The sequence below is a fragment of the Hordeum vulgare genome, chromosome 4H (genome assembly GCF_904849725.1).
Source record: "Hordeum vulgare subsp. vulgare chromosome 4H, MorexV3_pseudomolecules_assembly, whole genome shotgun sequence".
Lineage (NCBI taxonomy): Eukaryota > Viridiplantae > Streptophyta > Magnoliopsida > Poales > Poaceae > Hordeum > Hordeum vulgare.
This window is the reverse complement of record NC_058521.1, coordinates 105,499,820-105,518,890: the sequence shown is the minus strand read 5'-3', so window position 1 is coordinate 105,518,890 and position 19,071 is coordinate 105,499,820. Positions and strand designations below refer to the sequence as shown.

Here is a 19,071-nt window from a genome sequence, read left to right as displayed (position 1 = left end):
GTAACACATAGTAGGTAACTACAACTTGCAAGATCGGATCTAAAACACACATATATCGGTGACAACATAATATTTTCAGATCTGAAATCATGGCACTCAGGCCCTAGTGACAAGCATTAAGCATGGCAAAGTAGTAGCAACATCAATCTCAGAACATAGTGGATACTAGGGATCAATCCCCATCAAAACTAAGTCGATTACATGATAGATCTCATCCTACTCATCACCGCCTAGCGAGCCTACGAATAGATTACTCACGAACGATGAAGAGCTTCATGGAATTGGAGTGGGAAGAAGGTTGATGATGATGATGGCGATGATTTCCCCACTCCGAAGCCCAAGACACACTCCAGATCTGCCCTCCAGATGAAGAACAGGTGGTGGCGGCAGCTCCGTATCGCAAACGCGACGAAAACTTCTCCTTTTATTTTTTCTGGGATGACAAGGAACTTATAGACGTGAGGTTGGGGGCGGCAGAGCCGTGTGGGCCCCACAAGCCTGCCCACCGCCACCAGGGAGGTGGTGGCAGAGCCAGGGCTTGTGGCCCTCTGGTCCACCCCCTTAGGTGGAACTTGGCGCAGATATTTTTCATATTTTCCAAAAATGCTCCCCGTAAATTTTCAGGACGTTTGGAGAACTTTGATTTTTGCACAAAAATAACACCAAGGCAATTCTGCTGAAAACAGCGTCAGTCCAGGTTAGTTCCATTGAAATCATGCAAATTAGAGTCCAAAACAAGGGCAAAAGAGTTTGGAAAAGTAGATACGATGGAGACGTATCAGGCCACCACAAGGAAACTTGAGTTATGGTTTCCTGTAGGCTTTCCCATCCGTCGTGTCCTGAGAAGGAGATACGCGGCTCCTATCGGGTTCGTTGACACGTCGGGAGGTCATGCTAGATTTGTCTAACGTTAGCGATATATTTTGCGTATAGGGATTCCGGTGAAACTTTGGGTCTCCTCAAAGTTGAGGTTTTCCTCTAAGGAATCCGACGAGATCATGAATTTCGTGATAGAGGATTACTTTGCGGCCTGTGGCAGTTTGTGATGGACTAGTTGGAGCACCCCTGCAGGGTTTAATCTTTCGGAAAGCTGTGCCCGCGGTTATGTGGCAGATGTGGATATTTTGTTAACATCCGGTTCTAGACAACTTGAAGTAACTCTAATAAAACTGCCAACTGTGTGCGTAACCGTGACCGTCTCCTTCGGAGATTGTTCTTCGACCGAGAACACGGTGGGGTTATGTTTGACGTAAGTAGGTTCAGGATCACTTAGTGGACATCTAGTCTTCAATCACTCGCGTAGACCACCACATGAGTACTCTGATCATCGTAAGTTAGCCACCATATATGCTTAGGTTGCTGCAAACCCATACACTAAACCTTCCTCACCTAATAACTTGGCTAGATTCGACACCAAGGTCATTTGATTGCTGAGTCCCCATGGCTCATAGATTACTACAAACCCCAACAGGTACAGGTACGCCCGACGCAGGAGATCCTGATGACAACCAGTTGAACTAGGAGTTTGATGAGGACTCTGGCCGTCTGTATGTGAACTATCCGGAAGACCGAGGCCATGGTCGTGATCGTGGGCCAGCATACGGGATGTTTTATTTCATGTGTTTTCTGTTTATGTCCGTAGCTGGACCTTCTGCTACTCTGAATAATGTGTGTCTGTAAGCTATATGCTATATTCTTAACAGACGGCAAATGTATGCCCTACTTGTTACTCTTTTAATTATGCATTGTGATGATTATCCCGTTTGCGAAACGCATATATGCACCCCTTTCCCCTTTTGAGGCCTCGCCCCCAAATAAGGAAAGGGCCGCATCTTAGTCGTTACAAGTTGATAATCAGAGCCTTAAGACCATAGGAGCCTTTGTGTGATCGAACTTGGCCGACTCGAGTCTGGTAAAATATTTTTGAGTCTTAGTTATATCGTAGAGTAGGTTTCTTTTTTCTCCTCTTCTATGCTCTGGTCAGGTTGTCGACTTAGGAAATCTTAATTCTACTCCTCTTCTCGCTCAATTTTTTTTAGGATCACGCGAGTATTTTGAAATCTATATGATATCGATGTGGCGGAGTTCTATCTTGGTGCCTCCTGTCTGACTGGATTTCTTCCGGGGAGTTGTGCTCCAGTGGATTCTTGTGCACATCGCCATCATTCAGATTTCTTAGTATCTCAGTACGGAGGATGTTCGTAATTGCTTCAATAATAGTTGTGACGAGAGGAGTCCGGTTTCCCTAGTACTGGTGCAGAAAGTTCCGGATGTATCTCCACACTTTGTATCATTGTGATTACGAGGGTCTGTAGTAGATGAAGGTCCGAGATTCTGGTTATGTGTTGACGGATGTGATACATTGGACAGGCTAGTATAGGAGTTGTTTGACATATTACTCCTTGTACCCGTGTACCCGATTGCATGACCAGATATTTCGGGAATTCATAGGTGGGATATCAGGTAGTGACTTATAGGACAATCTTCCTACAGATGCATGATGTGAGGTTGGGATTCGACATTCAGTGGGTACGTTTGTTCACGGTTGTCTTACAATGGTTCTTGTTGTGTCTTAAAGAGTCATTGTAGCTTGCTACGACTCGGGGACGCTTCGTAAGTCGTGTGCACTGCCTTGCACATGATGGCTACTGTAAATTCGAGCCCGTGCGATCATATCCACAAACATATCGGATGGAATATCTATCATACGTTTGTTCCGAGAAGTTGTAGCTCATACTTGGTATGCAAGTGGTCTTTAATCAGATTTTGTCGACAGTCACTTTGAGGAAGCATTCTTACTATTTTGTTCGAGTGCAACTGCTAAATATTCTTGTTCAGATATTCCTGCCTTTTTTGATTCAGCTTTACCTTGAATGTTATTCTCTGGGCTAATGTGTTGTCCGTCTTCAGGATGGCTCCACCAACTTGCCAGAATCCAGGTCGCGAGGGTACTGATGCTCCGCCACCACCACCTCCGCCTCCTCTGTCTTTGCCTTCTCCTAGAGAGGCTTGGCAAGTGGTGATGGCTGCAAGAAATGCTAACACCCACATGTTAATCCAGCTGTTGCAAGAGAGGACCAATCAACAGTAGGGCAGTTTCAACCATGGTGGTAATCAGTTTGCTTCTCTGAATCAATTCCTGGCGAACCAGCCGAAGACCTTCACATGTTGTGATCAGTAGTTTGACGCTGAGAACTGGATTCGGGACATGAACAAGCATTTTGAGTGCAACAATGTCCGTCCGGAGGACTTCGTCAAGTTTGCAACGTTTCAGCTCAAGGGGCAGGCAGGAGTCTGGTGGCAGTAGTTAAAGGACTCCAGGGGAGACAGAATGATCAGTTGGGACGATTTCTGTAGAGATTTCAGGTCTCACTATATCCCGTCTAGCTTTGTGGAAGAGATGTGTGAGAAGTTCAAACGCTTGAAGCAAGGTGGATCCTCTATGTACAAGTACAACGTCGAGTTCCATCAGTTTGCTCGATATGTTTGTAGGACATTACAGATTAGAAGAGCAAGATCTATCAGTTCAGAGGTGGTGTGAGAGAGGACTTGCAGCTGGCCCTCGCCTTGCACGATCCCGATGAGTTTGATAAGTTCTATAACTTGGCTCTCAGGGCTGAGGCAGCTTTGCTCAGGGTGGAGAATTCGAGGAAGCGTTTCAGAGAGTCCAGTTTGTCGCCTTCAACTCGGGTGGTCCAGAAGCAGCAGAAATACCAGGTGTCTCCTCCTCCTCCTCGGCAGACTCAGCAGTTCAAGCAGTTAGGTGGTCGTGGTTCTTCCCACCCACCCAACCCAGCTTTCCAGTAGAGGTTTCAGTAGCAGAAGCAAGGGAATCCTCAGGTGCAGTTCCGTCCGCTGACACATGTTACTTGTCACAAGTGTGGGCAGAAGGGTCACTATGCCAACAAGTGCACCTCTCAGCAGCGTCTTCCGCCCCTCCTCCGGGGAAGCCTCCATGCAATGCTATGGTGAAGTTCATCCCCAGGTGTGCGAGAGTCCATATGGTGAATGTAGCTGAAGCAGAAAACTCCTCAGACGTGATTATGGGTAATCTTTCAGTTAATGATATTCCTGATAAGGTTTTATTTGATTCTGGTGTTTCGCATTGCTTCATATCATATCCATTTGCATCCAAGCATAATCTGCATCAGGAGCAGTTGTCTAAGCCGTTAGCATTTGTTTCCCCTAGGAAACATATGAGTTCTAGTTTGGTGGTTCCGAATAACACTGTCAAGATGGGTGATTATGCCTTTCTGGCTTCTCCTATTGTCCTTGGCAACTCTGATATTGACTTAATCCTTGGGATGGATTGGTTGGCTATGAACAAGGCGTCTATTGATTGTGAAGCTAAAGAAGTGAAGCTAACTCATTCTTCGGAGGACGTGATTATCTTCACAGCAAGTGATGACACGGTCCGCCAGTTTTCCTTGAATGAGAAGGGTGAGATCTCTCCAATTTCGCAAGTCCCAGTGGTCTGCGAGTATGAAGATGGTTTTCCGAAAGAACTGCCAGGAATGCCTCCACACCGAGCAGTTGAGTTTGTAATTGAGCGTCAACCGGGTATTGAGCCTGTGTGTAAACGGCCATACAAACTGGGTCCAGAAGAGCTGAAGGAGCTGAAGGAACAACTTGATGAGCAAGAGCGTCTGTGTCTAATCAGACCAAGCTCATCTCTTTGGGGTTGTGGAGTTATTTTCGTCAAGAAGAAGGATGGTACGGAACGACTCTGTGTCGATTACCATCCATTGAATAAGAAGAAGATCAAAAACAAGTATCCACTTCCTAACATCAATGAGTTGTTTGAGCAATTGAAAGGGGCTAAGATCTTCTCGAAGCTTGATCTCAGGATGGGTTATCATCACATTCGCATTCACGAAGAGGACATTCCAAAGACTGCATTCAGAACAAGCTTTAGCTCATATGAGTACACAGTGATGTCTTTCGGTCTGGCTAATTCTCCACCGACCTTCTGTCGGAGGATGAATTATATCTTCTCCCCATTCAAGAATGAATTCCTCTTGTTGTATCTCGATGATATTCTGGTCTTTACGGAAACTGAGGAAGAGCATGAAGAACATCTCAGGCTTGTGCTTGATAAGCTAAGAGAGCATAATTTCTATGCTAAGTTTTCCAAATGTGAGTTCTGGTTGAAGGAACTTGTCTACCTTGGGCACATCATCTCAGCCGAGGCCATCAAAGTTGATCCGTCGAAGGTGCAGGCCATTGTTGAGTGGGAACCTCCGCAAAATGTGAAGCAACTTCGAAGCTTTCTCGGGCTAGCAAGCTATTTCATAAGATTCGTTGAGAATTTCTCCAAGATTGCTAAGCCTCTATCAGGTCTTCTTTAGAAGGGTGTGAAGTATGTCTGGTCTCCAGAGTGTCAGTTGGCTTTCTACACACTCAAAGATAATCTCACTTCTACTCCAGTCTTGGTTCCTCCTGATGACTCCAAACCTTATCAAGTGTTCTGCGATTCCTCTCTTCAAGGCCTTGGTGTAGTGTTCATGCAAGACAAGAAAGTGGTAGCTTATACCTCGAGGTAGTTGAAGCCAAGTGAGAATAATTACCCCACTCATGATCTTGAGTTGGCGGCAGTGGTACATGCTCTCATGAGTTGGAGACACCTCTTGTTGGAAAGAAAGGTTGAAGTGTTAACCGATCACAAGAGTCTCAAGTACATGTTCACCCAGCCTAACCTCAATATGTGACAAACTCGTTGGGTGGAAATGCTCCAAGATTTTAATCTGAGCGTTGAGTACACTCCAGGCAAAGCTAATGTCGTTGTAGATGCATTGAGCAGGAAGGCTTACTACAACAGTCTCATTCTGAAGCCTCTCCGGCCTGATCTTTGTGAATCTTTCAGGAAGCTCAACCTTCAGTTAGTACCTTATGGATTTCTTGCTAATCTTCAGATTTCTCCAACCTTGGAAGACCAAGTCCGACAAGCTCAACTTCTTGATGCAATGGTGAAGAAAGTTAAGATTGGCTTGGTAAAGGGAGTTCCCAAATATAAGTTCTTCAGTGTTGATGCCAGAGATACTTTGTTCTTTGAGGATCGCCTTGTCGTTCCGGAAGGGTATCTCAGAAAGGTTGTCATGGAAGAAGCTCATAACTCTCTTCTATCCATACATCCAGGAAGCTCCAAGATGTATCAGGATTTGAAATAGACCTTCTCGTGGACTCGCATGAAGTGTAAAATTGATCAGTTCGTAGATGAATGTGATGTTTGTCGAAGGGTGAAAGCAGAGCATCAATGTCTAGTAGGTATTTTGCGTCCCTTGCCCATTCCCGAGTGGAAGTTCGACCATGTTGAGATGGACTTTGTCATCGGGTTTCCGAAGTCCAAGAAGGGTAACGATGCCATCTTCGTCGTCATCGACAAGTTGAGCAAAGTCGCTCATTTCCTTCCAGTCAAGGAGACTATCTCGGTAGCTCAGCTTGCAGAGCTATATACGTCAAGGATAGTTTTTTTGCATGGTGTTCCAATGCTGATTTCTTCGGCTCGAGGAAGCATCTTTACTTCCATGTTTTGGGATTCATTTCAGTCTGCGATGGGTACTAAGATTCTATTCAGTACAGCCTTCCATCCTCGCACTAGTGGGCAAGTTGAGAGAGTCAATCAGGTCCTCGAGGATATGCTAAGAGCCTGTGTCATTTCCTTTAGCATGAAGTGGGAAGACTACCTACCTTTTGGTGAGTTTTCATATAAAAACAACAATCAGGCAAGTTCAGGAAAAGCTCTATTCGAGATTCTCTATGGCAGGAAGTGCCGTACCCTGCTCAATTGATCAGAGACTCGTGAGCGTCAGATTCTTGGGGATGACATGATTGCTGAAGCAAAACAAATGTGTCATGTCATTCGGGATAATCTCAAAGCAGCGTAGTCCCCTCGGAAGAGCTACTATGATAGCAAGCATCGTGACATGGTTTATCAGCTCGATGACTTCGTCTATCTCAAAGTGTCTCCTATGAAGGGCACTCAATGCTTTGGCATCAAAGGGAAACTTGCTCCTCGTTTTGTTGGGCCTTTCAGAATTGTTGGCAAGATAGGCGACTTTGCATATCGATTAGATCTCCCTTCAAACTTTGCAAATATTCTTGACGTGTTTGATGTCTCTCAGCTCCGAAGATGCTTCAAGACTCCCGAGTGAACAGTTGATCTTCAGGATATCGACCTTCAACCCGACCTATCCTATCGTGAGCATCCAGTTTTAGTTCTTGAGACGACTGAGCGCAAGACTCGCAATAAGTCAATCAAGTTTCTCAAGGTGCAGTGGTCACATCATTCCGATAAAGAGGCCAGTTGGGAATGCGAGGATCACCTCTGTTCCGAATTTCCAGAGTTCAATTAGTCCTAGATCTTGGGTCGAGATCTTCTAGTAGTGTGGGAGAGTTTGTAACACCCCACATGTAATCCTTGCCATATTGGGATCCTTTCCTATTTTGTGAACCATGTTTGGATGTTATAAAGTTGTCATTTCAGGTGGATCATCTCATATCATCATCTTGCATCATGGCGTCCCTTTCAAGTGTATTGTGTTCAACTCCATATTGGTTGCGATAGCTTGCCTTGGTGTGATGAGTGTTGTGGTCTTCTTATACAATGCTTCCAAACATGCTTTCAAATTTCAATGTTTTTCAAAACAATGCAAAGCTCTTCCCCCTTTGCATTTTAAAACTTGTGTGTCAAACCTTGATTGAACCTGATTTAAAAATGTTATACATTCACAGTATTAACTTGTGGTTGAGGGGGTAATTGTCCTTTTGTTTTTAAGCTTTAAGTCTTTTGGGGTTTTTATTAAAACAACACTACAGTCCCTGTTTTGAATATAATTTACTTGTTCTAAAAATCAGGTTTGCATTTTATTTAAATAGGGCATAAATCCCTCATGCCCTAGGTGTTTTTATTTTATTTTCAAAACCCGTGTGTTGCTATGGGTATTTTTCTTTCTGTTTGGTTTATTTAAAAATAGGATAACCCTTTTAATTCTTTTCTATTGAATCAGGCGCCCCAGGTGGGCCGGCTCCCGCCTCTTACTTGGGCCTCGCCTCACCCCTTCGCTAGCTCAACCCGCTCGGCGTCCCTCTTCTTCCCCTGACGCAGTCGCTTTTCCCCCTCCTTTCCGTCAGAGAGAGGGTCGTCATGAGAGAGAGTGCTCCCGACGTCATGGCTTCATGGACGTCGAGACCATCCCTCCCCTCGCCTATTTATTCCCTCCGCGTGCGAGCCCCTCCTCTAGGGTTCCTTCTCCGCCGGCACCTCGTTCCCATCTCTCTCCCTCTCCCTCTGGAGGTAAGATTCAGAGAGAGAATCGTGACGTTGCCGTCATCCCTCCCCTCGTCGCTGGTGCGTCCCCGTCCAGCCCGAGGCGTCCGCAAGGATGGGGGTTCTCCCCCCGTTCCATTTCCGTCGTTAGTGGGGCCGATCCCCCTCCATGGTATGTCCTCTGTGTCGACGTCGCCGGAGTAGAGCTGCGGGTCGTCGCGGGCGCTCCTTGCCTTCTTCCTCATCTCGGTAGCAAGCTCTTCTCAAAGAACCCCTGGATGAGCAACTTCTCCTCCTCCTTCCTTCTTCTCCTCGCCGTAGATCCGTTGCTCGCCGTAGCATAGTTGTCGCCGCCGACGAGCTTTGGCATGGCGAGGAGCAGCAACTCCGTTGCGACCCCGATGCAGCCGTCCTCTCGCCTAGTTAGACGCGGGAATGGAACCCCCAGGGCTCCCTCTTCCCCCTCGTCGTGCTAGCCGTAGGGATTAGCCGCTCGAGTGTCGCCGATGTGCGTCCCTGTTCCGGCCGTCACATTAGGTGCAGTTAGAGCAGAGGGTGTTGCTCAATAGAGCGCGCTCCCGCTCTCTGTTGAGTTCCGCATCAGTAGCGCAGTGGCAACCAAGCAGTGCGTTGTCGCCAACGTCGTGGGTTCGATCCCCCGCGGGCGCCCCTTTCTTTTCTATTTTTTGCTAGGGTGTAGTTGCAGGTGCAGAGATGGCTTAGCTTGCTTAAAGCCCCTCTCTCGTTAAGTGTCGACGTCGTAGCCCAGTGGTGCATGTGTGTGTATTCTTGCACACGGGTTGTGGGTTCGATCCCCATGGCCTCCCCTTTTTGTTTTCCTTGTTTTATTTTTTTCTTTTCCTTTTTATTTTGCTGCATATTGTTGTTTTGTTTCTTCTAAAAAACCAGGGGGTGTTTTTTTATTTCTTTAAGGCATAGGGTGTAGTGTATGGATGAGTGTATGCACTTGAGTGTGTGTGTGAGCACATGAATGTGTGTGTGTGCTCATGTATGTGAGTGTGTGTGCATGGGTACATATGAACTTGTGCATGAGGGCCTAACCCCTCATGCTTGCCACTATGCAAGTGGTGTTGTTGTGAATAGTGCTTGTGTGTGCATGTGTAGGTGTAGATGGTGTGGTGTGAGTCCATATACACATGTGCATGTGTATGTGAGTGCACATGTATATGTGTGTGTGTGGGTAACACCTATTTATGTAAGTAGTGTGACATGTTAGTGAATCCATGCTATGCCTAGTTGGGTCGTTCTTGCCCTAGTGATGTGTATGTGTAGGTGATGCAATATGTGCTAGTTTTCACATGAGATGATAGTCATTTGTAGTCTGTAGGATTCTATGTGATATTTTGGAGCTAGCTTTGTCCAATGTTGTTACATGGAAGTACCCATGTATGATATATGATTTTGGGGTAGAATCATCCCAGGAATCCATTGGTGCAATTAGATTTTACTTTAGAGCAACTTCATAAAACTGTTATTTTCTGATATGATGCCATGTTTAGAGCTTTACATTAGGTGGTGATATGGCCCTTTGTGGTTGATTCCTTGGAGGAATGGTAGTGGGTGAACCTCTCTATAGCATGGGGTATTTGTTTTGTTCTTAGGAATTTGTATGCACCTATCGTGCCCTGTCAAAGTGGACACTTGGCTAAAACTCACAGATTTGTGAAACCTTGTGATTTTCACTAAGTCTAGGAATCTGATGTTATTTCCTTCCCCTGTTGTCTTGTGTGCATTAGCTCCTGTGTTGGGAATCAGCCCATGCAACAAACTAAATTTTGTGAGCTTTTATGTTTGTTTAGATCCCTGTTAAATTTCATGCTTCGGCACTTCTTGTAGATATCATTTTGGAGGCTGCCAAAATGCTTCAGAGCATAAGCAGCTGGTGAAAATCTATGATTTTCACTAAGTCCCAGAAACTGTGATATTTTGTCCAAGTTAGTGTCTATAGATCTGCTCATGCGTGATTTCTTTACATGAGCTTCTTGTTGAGGGTTGTAGAGCTTTTGGATGGCTTCTGCCTCATATCTTGTTTGATTCTTTTAGAGGGCTGTAGCTACTTTAAATATTATAGACAAACTGCTATGTTGCTGCTAAAAACAGATTGTAGGTTTGTGTTGATTTGAGGCTTGTGTGGGCATTGTTGATGTTGTGGTGTGTTCCCATGCACCAACCCACTTATGTTTTGTTGCTTGATCATGTGGCAACCTGGTTACACCAGGGGAGTGCCCATTAGAGTGTGTTTGTGGTTGTTTTGAACCGTAGGCCTTTTGAAATTTGTTTTGTAGTTTCCGGTTGATTCAAAACTCCGTTCTCTACGTTCTTTATATGCTTTTGCATCGTTTTCTCGTGATGCACATGTTCATGACATATTCATGCATGTCAAGATAACTTAACGTGAGGTTCTGTCCAGAATTCAACTAACTCAACTAATGCATGTGAAAGTGACTAGAATAGTGGTGCATGCTTCCTTCTTCATACATGCATCATGTGGCTTGTTGCATTACGTTGTGTTGGTGTTCATTGGCTGTTATCTTATCATGGGTAGGATCGGGATCGGAGAGCGAGTAAGTGGATTCTGGAGAGTACGTGCTGGAAGAACAAGAGCAGTTCCAAGCTGAAGAAATCACAGGCAAGATGACCCTGACCTTGACACCGTTTCTAGCTTTGTTATGCTTAGAGTCATGTTTCCTTAGTCACATGCTCGCTGCCTACCACTTGATACGAATGCCACCTGTCTTTCTCATGAACCCAAACACTTCCCTATCCTAGCAAATGTTGTTTGGCTAAGTAGGCTTGCTCAACCTCTAATGTATAGCTTTGCTAGTTGCAGGTGCCAGATGTCTCATGTGATAGCATGGGTATTTTGATATCATTATGTTTAAACTGCTATTTAACTAATGCACCTATATACTTGGCAAATAACGGAAGGCCTAGCCTTTTGCCGGGTGATTTGTTCCATTGTTGTGGCCTTAGTTTCGGTTACCGGTGTTTGATTCCATAACTGATCGCTCCTAACATGTTCGGGGTTGTTATGGGGACCCCCTTGGTAAATCGTGTAGTGTTAAGGCTTGTCCGGCAGGACCCAACATTGGTTTTTAATCTGCTAATCACCAAATAATAATATGCACAGGGATTAGCTACCCCGAGGATTTAATCAACAACCCCGGGCCAGTGCTCCTCATGAGTGTTGGTCCAAATTGGGCACACTGCGGGGCCACCACAAGGAAACTTGAGGTATGGTTTCCTGTAGGCTTTCCCATCCGTCGTGTCCTGAGAACGATATACGCGGCTCCTATCGGGTTCGTCGACATGTCGGGAGGTCCTGCTAGATTTGTCTTACGTTAGCGATGTATCTTGTGTATAGGGATTCCGGTGAAACTTTGGGTCTCCTCAAAGTTGAGGTTTTCCTCTAAGGAATCCGATGAGATCACGAGTTTCGTGATAGAGGTTTACTTTGCGGCTCGTGGCAGTTTGTGATGGACTAGTTGGAGCACCCCTGTAGGGTTTTATCTTTCGGAAAGCCGTACCCGCAGTTATGTGGCAGATGTGGATATTTTGTTAACATCCGGTTCTAGACAACTTGAGGTAACTCTAATAAAACTGCCAACTGTGTGCGTAAGTTATTTTGACGTAAGTAGGTGTTCAGGATCACTTAATGGTCATCTAGTCTTCGATCGCTCGCGTAGACCACCACATGAGTACTCTGATCATCGTAAGGTAGCCACCATATATGCTTAGGTTGCTGCAAACCCATACACTAAACCTTCCTCACCTAATAACTTGGCTAGATTTGACACCAAGGTCATTAGATTGCTGAGTCCCCGTGGCTCACAGATTACTACAAACGCCAACAGGTATAGGTACGCCCGACGCAGGAGATCCTGATGACAACCAGCTGAAGTGGGAGTTCGATGAGGACTCTGTCCATCTGTATGTGAACTATCCGGAAGACTGAGGCCGTGGTCATGATCGTGGGCCAGCATACGAGATGTTTTTTGTCATATGTTTTCTATTTAAGTCCGTAGCTGGACCTTCTGCTACTCTGAATAATGTGTGTCTGTAAGCTATATGCTATATTCTTAACAGATGGCAAGTGTATGCCCTACTTGTTACTCTTTTAATTATGTATTGTGATGATTATCCTGTTTGCGGAAGGCATAGATGCGCCCCTTTCCCCTTTTGTGGCCTCACCACCAAATAAGGAAAGGGCCACATCTTAGTCGTTACAGCTCCTTAAGCGCACTGCTCAGGAGCCCCCTTGACACTCAAGCTGCTCTGCGTCGTCAGGCCCCGGCCCCATACCCAAAGGCCGGTAAGGCTCCCGAGGCGCGCCCAGGAACCCCCTTTCTGGCGCCCGAGCGATTCCGCACTTTGTACCTTTGGTCATCGCCCCAGGCGGCCCTGAGGCCTCCCAAGACTCTTTGTGGTGGTATCAAGTTTCGGTCCGGACGCCCGAGGGGGGTTGACTACTGAAAAACGTTGCCCCTGGGGTGGCAAGTCCATGCTTTCATGCTTCTTGACTGCTAGGGGTGGCGCGGAGCGGTTATCTCCAAACACGTCCTTCGGGCGGGAGGTTTTGAAGCCAGTGAAATAAGAAACGCCACAGAAAGTTTCCCCCCTTTCTATTTTTCAAACGTCGGGCATCAAGACTGAAAAAAAACCAACTTTTGAAATCGGTCACTTCAAACTCAACAGAAGATAGTTTGAATCCAAGAAAAAGCAAGCAAGTGTCGCGTCTATATGGGTTTCCTTGCCAGTTGCGTGCATGGTCATTGGCGGACTATATGGGTTTTCTTGGCAGCTGCGTGCATGGTCATTGGCGGACCATGCTGATTGCCTTCGTCTTCTACCCAGCGCGGAGCATAGGTCTTCCACTAGGCATGGGGTGGACGCCTTCCGCGTCCTCAGGGGGCCCTTAGCATATACAACCTCGGCTCATTACAACGTGACAGTGTCACGGTGGGGGTGTATATGGGAGGTCGCGAGGACGCTTTGGCCTCACGAGGGTCCGTGCCCCCGAGGCATTGGGGCCTGAGCTTCGGGAAGTCATTGGTGGATTGTGTTGATTTCCTCTGTTTGTAGCCCGCGCGGAGCATAGGTCTTCCACTAGGCATGGGGTGGACCACTTCTGCGTCCTCGGGGGGCCCTTCACGTATGCAGCATCAGCTCGTTATTACATGAGAGTGTCACGGGATGAAGTAGGTTCCAGAAGGATTGAAGGACGACGCAGAGGTGCGACGAGTTGCTACAGATCTTGCGTGCTCCTTCCCCGGAGGCTAGTTAAGGGATTTTTATGGCTCTACGTTGACAGGTCCCGTTCCCGCACATTTCACTGCCGTCATGAGGCACCTCACGGGGCAAGGACCCCACATCTCCCGATACCGACCAAGCCTGGACGACAGCAGGGTGGTCAAGTGGCTTTGTGACCGGTAAGGCTCCTGAGGCACGATGCTTGGGAGACCCCTTTAACGCTAGAGTGGCTCTACGTCGCTAGGATCCAGTCCTGCACATTTCCCGATTGTCGTTGCATGGGACCGAGCGAATGGATGTAGCTACGGGGTTGGGCCCTGCTACCCCTGACAACGACCATAAACCGAGGATGCTGTCAAGGGTGGCAGGTGGCCTTGTGGCCGGTAAGGCCCATGAGGCACGATGCTCATGAGCCCCCTTTTGACGTTCAACTGGCTTTGCCTCGCAAAGACCCAATCCCGCACATTTCCGGACCAATGTTGTGTGGGACCGAGTTAGCCACGGGGTCAGGCCCTGCCACCCCTGATAACGATCGAATGTCCGTGGACGATATCAAGGGAGGCAGGTGGCGTTGTGACCAGTAAGGCTCCTGTGGCACCATGCTCAGGACCCCCCTTTGATGCTCAAGCGACTCTGATTTTATCCTGTCGATCGTGGTCCTGGGGAGCTGCAGGACTTCCCAGCCCCCACATCAGGGTGACGCGCACAGGCCGGAGCCCCCGAGCAAGGGAGGTAGATTACCCAAAGATGTAAGCAAGGTAGTGTGTCAGGTCGCTAAGTGGATGCAATTGAAATTATAAAAGATTGCACAAATGATACGACATGCAGAAGTATGTCCTGAAGAGTTGAAGTCCCCGCCGTCAGCCGATACCTCTTAAGGCAGTAAATCCAAAAAATTGCCTCGAATAGCTCCCTTGCTCCCGAGGAGCGCCTCGTGAGGCCTGGCCCCCGACGCCCACGCCTGCATCGTGGACGTTGCGGGCGATCCGTGCCACTTGTGTCTCGTCGAGGCATTCGACTCGTCCTCCTGAGGCCCGTGGTTTTGGCCTTGTGTAGTTCTTCCGCGGGGAAGGCGGCACGTGCCGAGCCCCGCGGCTTGAGGGTTCCTCCCTGCCCGCACCTCTTGGGCCCATCTCAAGGAGGGGCCCCAAAACATTCCTCACTCCTGAGGAGGATAGACGCTCAAGGGGGGGGGGACGCCTGAAGCTCTTCGTCATCGGGAGGGTCAGGTGGTGCCGCATACTTCGGTACGTATGGCTCCATGTAGGCGGTCGACCATCCCCCGTGGCCGGTCAGCAATGCGACGGTGGCGGTCCCCCTTGGTGGCGGAGGAGGGTCTCCCCGACCATATTGGTCGGAGTTCTTCCTGCGAAAGGATTCCGCATGAAGTCGCTTGTTCGTGTTGCTGCCGTTGGCTGGTCCCGGCGCCACCCGGTGCTGACTCCCCCCTTGATGTCCTGTCATGTCTCAGCTATCGTAGTTCGTCCGCGCCATCGCATCCCCCATCTACTGGCTGCGCTGGAGGGAGCACTCCTGTCTAGCCACCCGAGTTATCGAGGCCGACTTGGTCTTGGTGATGCGCGCCAGCGTGTGCGCCAGTCGTCCCACCATTCTCCTCGCGTCCCTGGTGGTTGTCGGCGTGGTGTGCCTCGGGACAGTCGCTGGGGTATGGAGAAGGTGGAGGGCTGCGCGAAGCGCGTCTCTCTCGGCCCACCCAGAGAGGGTAGGGCCCCGAAGCTTGCAGGCCAGGGGACCGGCACGCAGTGCGAGCCCCCAGCACCCGACGCGTGTGGCCTTGAGGATGCACCGGGTTGGATGGTCTTCTGGGCGATGGTGATCAGCTCCATGATGTGGTCCGCCCAGGCGTCGAAGCCCCCTCGTGTCAGTCGTTGGCGGAGCATCACTCTTGCCATCCGCAACGCATCATGTGCCCTGAGGTCTCCCAAGTAGATGCAGCGCGCTGCGGATGCCTGGGCCGCCGCCCAGCCACCATGTGCCTGGGTGGCATGGGTGGCTGATACGTCTCCAACGTATCTATAATTTTTGATGGTTTCATCCTATTATCTTGTCAAACTTTGGATGTTGTGCATGCCTTTTATATATTTTTTGGAACTAACTTATTAACTCAGTGCCAAGAGCCAGTTCCTGTTTTTCCACGTTTTTTACCCCTTTCAGAGGAGGATTTTGAACGGAGTCCAAACAGAATGAAACTGCCAAAAAGATTTTTTCCGGAACAGAAAAAGATTGGGAAGTCGGAGAATCAGGGCACGGGGCCACCAGGGACCCCACAAGCCCTCATGGCGCGGGCAGGGGGGCCCGCGCCCCCTGGCTTGTGGGCTCCCTGAGGCTCCTTTGCCCTAGGTTTTGCGCCTATATATTCCCTAAAATCCCGTAAAAATGAGGAGATCATCGAAAGTACTTTTCCGCCGCCGCAAGCTTCTGTCTTCACAAGATCCCATATGGGGCACGTTCTGGTGCTCTGCCGGAGGGGGGATTCGGATACGGAGGGCTTCTTCATCAACACCATGACCTCTCCGATGATGCGTGAGTAGTTCACCATAGACCTACGGGTCCATATCTAGTAACTGGATGGCTTCTTCTCTCTCTTCGATCTTCAATACAAAGTTCTCCATGATATTCATGGAGATCTATCCGGTGTAATCTTCTTTTGAGGTGTGTTTGTCGAGATCCGATGAATTGTGGATTTATGATCAGATTATCTTTAATCTTATTTGAGTTTCTTCTAATCTCTCTTATGCATGATTTCATATCCTTGTAATTCTCTTCGAGTTGTGGGTTTTGTTTGTCCAACTAGATCTATGATTCTTTCAATGGGATAAGTGCTTGGTTTTGGGTTCATACGGTGCGGTGACCTCACCTAGTGACAGAAGGGGTAGCGAGGCACGCATCGTGTTGTTGCCATCAAGGGTAAAAAGATGGGGTTTTCATCATTGGTTTGAGTTTATCACTCTACATCATGTCATATTGCTTAAGGCGTTACTCTGTTCGTCATGAACTCAATACACTAGATGCATGACAGATAGCGGTCGATGTGTGGAGTAATAGTAGTAGATGCAGAAAGTATCGGTCTACTTGTCTCCAACGTGATGCCTATATGTATGATCATTGCCTTAGATATCGTCATGACTTTGCGTGGTTCTATCAATTGCTCGAAAGTAATTTGTTCACCCATCGTGATATTTGCTATTTTGAGAGAAGCCTCTAGTGAACACTATAGCCCCGGGTCTACTCCAAACCATATTTTCCGCCTTACACTTTTTACTTCGTTGCACTTTCCTCCTTCAGATCTCACTTTGCAATCAATCTTGAAGGGATTGACAACCCCTTTAAATAGTTGGGTGCAAGCTCTTTTGTGTTTGCACAGGTACTCTGGACTTGACGAGATTCTCCTACTGGATTGATACCTTGGTTCTCAAACTGAGGGAAATACTTACTTCTCTTTTGCTGCATCACCCTTTCCTCTTCAAGGGAAAAACCAACGCAAGCTCAAGAGACGACAGAAGGATCTCTGGCACCACTGCCGGGGAAGGACTTTTGTTGCCGTAGCAGAAGGATTTCTGGCGCCGTTGCCGGGGACGGAATTTTATTGCCGTAGCAGAAGGATTTATGGCGCCGTTGCCGGGGAGGATCAAGTCAAGAACTCATCCAAGTAGGTGTCTCCAACTCATCTCTTGCATCTACTTTGTTTGCCAGTTGCCTCTCGTTTTCCTCTCCCCCACTTCACAATTTGCCTTTTTCGTTTGCCTTTTTCATTTGCCTTTTTTCGTTTGGCTTTTTCGTTCGCCCTTTTTCTCGCTTGATCTTTGTTCGGTTGTGTGCTTGCTTGCTTGCCGAAGTCACCATGAATGAAAACACCAAACTTTGTGCCTTCTCGAATACTAATAATAATGATTTTATTAGTACTGCGATTGGTCCCGCCACTAGTGCGGAGTCATACGAAATCAATGCCGCCTTGCTGAATCTTGTTATGAAAGAGCAATTCTCCGGCCTTCCTAGTGAAGATGCCGCATCCCATATCAATACCTTCATTGAGCTTTACGATATGCAAAAGAAGAAAGATTTGGATAATGATGTGATTAAATTGAAGCTTTTTTCCTTTCTTCTTGCGAGATCGCGCAAAAACTTGGTTTTCTTCTTTGCCCAAAATAGTATCGATTCTTGGGATAAGTGCAAAGATGCTTATATATCCAAGTATTTTGCGCCGGCTAAGATTATCTCTCTTCGTAATGATATCATGAATTTCAAGCAACTTCATCATGAACATGTTGCACAATCTTGGGAGAGAATGAATGTCCCGCTCATGGCTTGAGTCTTTGGATGATTATTCAAATCTTTTTTGCTGGCTTGAATTTCGCTTCTAGAAATATATTGGACTCCGCCTCAGGTGGAACGTTCATGGAAATCACGTTAGGGGAAGAAACAAAGCTCCTAGACAATGTCATGACGAATTACTCTCAGTGGCACACTGAAAGGTCACCTACTAGTAAGAAGGTACACGCTATAGAAGAAATTAACTCGTTGAGTGCTAAGATGGATGAGTTAATGAATTTGGTTGCTAGTAGAAGTGCTCCTTTAGATCCTAATGATATGCCCTTGTCTTCTTTGATTGAGAGTAGCAACGCTAGCTTGCACGTTAATTTTGTTGGTAGGAATAATTTTGGCAACAACAATGCCTTTAGAGGAAACTATGTTCCTAGGCCTTTTCCTAGTAACTCCTCTAAGAACTTTGGCAACTCCTACAACAATACTCATGGAAATTACAATAGATTACCCTCTCATCTAGAGAGTAATATCAAAGAGTTCATCAACTCCCAAAAGATTTTCAATGCGTCCATAGAGGAAAAACTACTCAAAATTGACGATTTGGCTAAGAGCGTTGATAGAATGTCTAGTGATGTTGATGCTTTGAAAGTTAGATGTGCTCCTCCAAAAATCAATATGGATGAAACTTCGAAAGCTATGCGCGTTTCCATGATTGAGAGCAAATAAAGAACCGCCCAAATTCGTGCTAGACATGAATGGGTTAAAAGGGCGTGTTCTCGTGATAAGAATCACGAAGATCTTAAAGTGCTTGGGGTGACTCCCATTGATTCTTTGTTCTCTTGTGATAAACCTAATGATTTTGGGGCTGGATATGAATCCACTTTGGTTGAAAAGTGCCCCAATGATTTGGAGTCCATCTATCTTGATGCTAAAAGCAGTAAAAGTGGAGTAGAAGATATTAAAGCTTTGAGTAGTAATGAAATTACTACCATGGATTCCACTGTCGGGGAAGGACTTTTGTTGCCGTAGTAGAAGGATTTCTGGCGCCGTTGCCGGGGAAGGACTTTTGTTGCCCTAGCAGTGGACGCCACGACGGAGACGATGTTGATGACCTGGTATGAGCCGCCTGGTACTGTGACGCCGTCATGCGAGCTTCCAGCCATTGTGATGTGGTGGTCGGAGACCGTCTCGACGAGGCTCGGAGAAGCTGGTTGGTCGCCTGTCATCGGTGCAGCGGCCTGGGAAGGAGG

General features: G+C 47.3%; 1 pseudogene; it reads left to right on the top strand.

The window, feature by feature from the left end:
- Positions 1-3,208: 3,208 nt before the first annotated feature.
- Positions 3,209-3,763, top strand: LOC123450142 (annotated as a pseudogene).
- The last annotated feature ends 15,308 nt before the right edge of the window (positions 3,764-19,071 follow it).